We start from the raw sequence: 4,348 nt of genomic DNA on the forward strand, positions 1-4,348 counted from the left end.
TGGCAAATCCATTTACCTGTCAAAGTAGACAAGCGTTGTTTTAGGAGATATTCGAAGCAAATGAGATGAATATTTAAAAAGGAACTTAGAATAGAGGATTTAAAAGAGATTAAATTAACCGAATCAATATTAAATATTTATCAAATGTTAAAAATACTAAAATAATCCCATTTTAATATTTAGAGATTTAGAAATGTATAGTATTTCTACACACAAAAAATATCCGCCGGGATCAAATCGATATGCGCATGGTATATGGTTTTTACCATGCAATACCGATTTCTGTGTCCTCAAAATTCTTATGGTGAATGTTATTTCCACTTAAGTTTCAAATTTTAACGATTGTTAATTCGTATTTATCGCTTTTTCCCAGTCTAACTTTTTGATTTAATCCCTTGAATATACAACTTGAAACACAAACAAGGAGCAAACAATTGCGGGCTGATTTACCCGGGAATCCCCCTCCGAAATCGTTAACTCTATCGAGGCAGTCGCAGCAGAACAAACATATCAATCAGCATGTTTAATTGAATGTAATTAGAATGAAGCAGGCAGTCTGCCAGAATCCAACTATAGTAGCTCTAGTAGCTGAATAAACCGAAGCCAGTTTGGCCAAAAGGAACCCAGGACCTCTTTCTTCTTCTTCGTCTGCCCACTTTTCCACAGCAACAACACAGCAGTTTGTGCAAGAAAATGAAATTAGACGAATAGAATGACGATGTAAGTGCCATGAAAAGACGTTAAGACGCTCTAAGCCAAGACGTTCGTTTGGGTGGGAAAATGGGGAGAGTTGGCTGCTGGGAAAATTGAGGCAAATTGCATTTAAGTGTTGCCGTTTTCATTTAGCCGCATGAATATGTATGGAGGAAGCTTCTCAGAGAGGTCCTTTTGGCTGGTGGATGTAGCTTAGCTTAGCTTCCTTGGCTCTTGCTTTTGTGGCATGCAAAATTGAATGAATAATTGAGAAAACGAGCGCATGATGGCATTAGTGTGTGATTGTGTGTAGAGTCCTTGTGAGTGTGCCAGTGTGTGTGTTCGCAGCTAATGAATTTTAATTGCTTTTATTAAGGCACAAAGAGGATGGCAGGCAGGCAGTGTCTGCATCAAAAATCCCTGTTCAATGTTAATTGTTAATCATTAAATATTGTTGCTGGCAAAATCAATATGGCGGCTGACGATTAATCAACGCCATTTTGTAATTATCTCGCTGGAATATTTAATTCAATTAACTTTTCTCTCTCTTTCGCCTTTTATATATCGTTTTTTATTTTCCTGGCCATGAAAACAAATAAGTTTAATTGAAAATTGTTATTGCAACAGTAACCGCACTAAAAAAAAGGATATGACACAAAAAATGAACAATAACAAGAAGTACAAAGTCTGGGAAAAAAGATGGGAAAAGGGAGAGACATACACATGAAATTAATTTGATGGAAAACTCGGTCCTTGCCGAGTCCTTTTTCCTTTTTCCCTCAGTCGCTTCCCTGTCGCTCAGCCCTTTGGCGCACTTCCTTTTTCAATTAAACGCCACCATTTTCCATTAACGAATTTGCATGTGTGTCTGTGAGGGTGTGGGCACTCACACACAAGTAAAAGGCTCTCACTCAGACTCTCACACACACACTAGCACACACATGAGTGTATTTCTATAATAAAATTAAATTAGAAGACCAGAAAATTAAATCATCAAAGCTTGACGTCTGCCGGCAGCGACGGCTGCTGTTTCCTCCTGTCTGTGTGTGTGTATGTGTGAGTAAGAGTCCTGCACACACACCCATACACATACACCGACACTCGCACACTCTCAGAGCCCAATTTGCAAAAGCGACAGTTACGAGTTCATTAATTTTTCTTCTTTTTTCCCTCCTCTCTCTCTTATTTTCTCCGCCTCTTGTGCTCTGCGGTTTTTGGCTCCCTCCCTCTCCCTCTCTCTCTCTCTGTTGCCATCTCTTTCTTGATGGTGTGAGCAGCATCATAAATTAAATTCTTCATCAACTCAAACTCGTTAAGCGCCAATAAAGTGACAGAGAGTTATTTTCATCACTTTTTCAATGGTCTACCACAAGGCATGTGTCGGTGTGTCTCTCGGTGCATGTGTATGGGTGAGTTCAGTGCGCCGAAGCTCTCGCACACATACCAACTCATTTAAGAGAGGGAGCGACTGGTTTGGGCCACGCCCACAGCAAAGAGAGCGGTAATTTGAATGGGAATTATGAGTAAAATAAAAGGTAGCAAGGTAAACTGGTTCTTTACTCTAACAGCAGAGTTCCCTTCTATTTTTTTAAGACCTTTACGTATGCGCAGAATGATTTCGATTTTAGAGGGTATTCCTGTGATAATGGGACTACCACTAAGTGCATCTCGATCACATCTGTCGGGGAAAAGAGATAGGATCAGCAGCCCTGAAGCCCAGAATTCAGTATTAGAAGATTTATTTTATTCCTGGCCCACCCTGCGTATACTTAATATTTCCCCTTCGCTTCAATGGAAAGTTAACTGCTTAACGATAAAAGCAAACTAATTAAATCCAGCGAAAGGCGGAGAAATTGCCACATAATAAAGCAAATTAAAAGCAAATTAATTTAAAACAAAAAAGGGGGAAACCGAGTAAAGGAGTGGCAGTGAGCAGCGAGTTAACGTTGCGGATGTGGCGTAAATGAAAAGGATAAGTGGATACACACACACATAGACACACACACACTGGCTTTCAGGACGAAGGATATACCCGAGATACAGTTTGTCCGTCTGTCGCTCCACTTCAATTAAGCAGCGCGCCAACATGGCAGCCTCTCACAGATACACACGCACACAAGCTGACAGGCAGGAAGAGAGCGCACAAGAGCCCCCCCCCACTCACACACAGATACACCCACACATCCCTAGGACGTAATTACGTTTGGCAAGCTCGTTATGCGTAAGAATAAACGCGCATTAAGAGCTCATTAGTTGGCACAAATCGAATCGCAGGGCCAAAAGGAGGGTCCAAACCGAAATGTCAGGGGGAGGGGTTGAAAACGGGTGGAAAATGGGTGGAAAATGGTTATCTGGCATTTTCATTTAACGTGTAATGGAAGATAGCGTAAACGGGGCAAATTGAAGCGAAGCCCGAAGAGAGAAACTGAATGAACTGGACTGAAATGAAATAGTCGAGCTCTGGGGAAAAAAACCACAACTCACGACAACAGGTAAGCTGCGAGATGCCGGCTAAATGTAAATGGTAATGGTATTGGCCACGCTTAATGGCTGGCTGAACTGGCTGACTGCGTCTATTACCCGGCTGACAATCAAGTGTCGGAAGTTGCCAGGGGGGAAAAGGGGGTTTCAGGGGTTGGGAGCTCTTCCAGGGGACTCACCTTCCATTGCGATTTTAGCAAATTATTTTGGCCAACCAGCTAAACCTGCTATGTAATGACGGTATTAACAGGTTTTAAAGAGCAACTCAGTAGCTACTGGTAATCGAGTTTAAGATATTTTTACCGAAGTTTATAAGAATAAGCTATAAAAATAATTATTAAATGACTATTGAGTTTATTTTTATTTATGTTAAAAATATATTTAACGTATCTAATGAATTAAAAACACAAAATTATCTTTTAAATGCATTTTATTTATAACGTACAATTAATACGATATAATGCGTTAAAGTCCTCCACATTTATCGTACTCCTTCATCAAGTTGTGCTTGAATTAATTCAATCGAGTCAATAGGCTCGATGTTTCTTACGGTGTTCTTAAGTTAGAAAGATTGGTAAAATTGAAGCTAACTTATCTAATCAGAAACCCTAAGAAGCACGATACAATAAATAATTCACAAACAACACTATTATTTTAAGACTGGAATGACTGTTACACCTTAATTCCAAATTCAGTTTGTGTTAATAAATAGTATTTATTAAATACACATACAAATTAGAAATCAACTCTTTATTCAACTGATTACTAAGCCTACTGCCCAATAAATTCCCTGACCTCTTTCGCCCCTTGAAGAATGCTTTTAAGTTTATTTCCTTGACAAATGCCGCTTGCCGCAATCAGCTTGCAAATTTGTAACAATAGCAGGATATTAACAAAATCCACTTATGTATCCGTTTTAGGTTTCACGCTCCTTGGGAGAATCCGTAGAGCGAGACGGAAGAATCAAAGGATGTAGAAGGAGAGAGAGAGAGGGAGAGCGGCACACACTTTGTGGCCTAAGCCCAAAAATGGTTTGTCGATGCAATTGTGGTCGAAAAATCTGTGGCAGCAAAGTCATAATTCCGTGTGTCCTTTTTTCCCCCACCAGGAGCGGCAGGACCTCCAGGACGAAGGGCAGTAAGTGCAGTTAGTTTATTTTATTACGAAGCCGACA

At 40.1% G+C, this 4,348-nt stretch overlaps 1 protein-coding gene across 6 annotated transcripts in view; it reads right to left on the reverse strand.

The window, feature by feature from the left end:
* Window positions 1-4,348, reverse strand: part of otp (orthopedia homeobox) — a 42,935-nt gene that overhangs the window by 32,627 nt on the left and 5,960 nt on the right. The gene's annotated exons all lie outside the window — the stretch shown is intronic.

Source organism: Drosophila takahashii, chromosome 2R (genome assembly GCF_030179915.1).
Source record: "Drosophila takahashii strain IR98-3 E-12201 chromosome 2R, DtakHiC1v2, whole genome shotgun sequence".
NCBI lineage: Eukaryota > Metazoa > Arthropoda > Insecta > Diptera > Drosophilidae > Drosophila > Drosophila takahashii.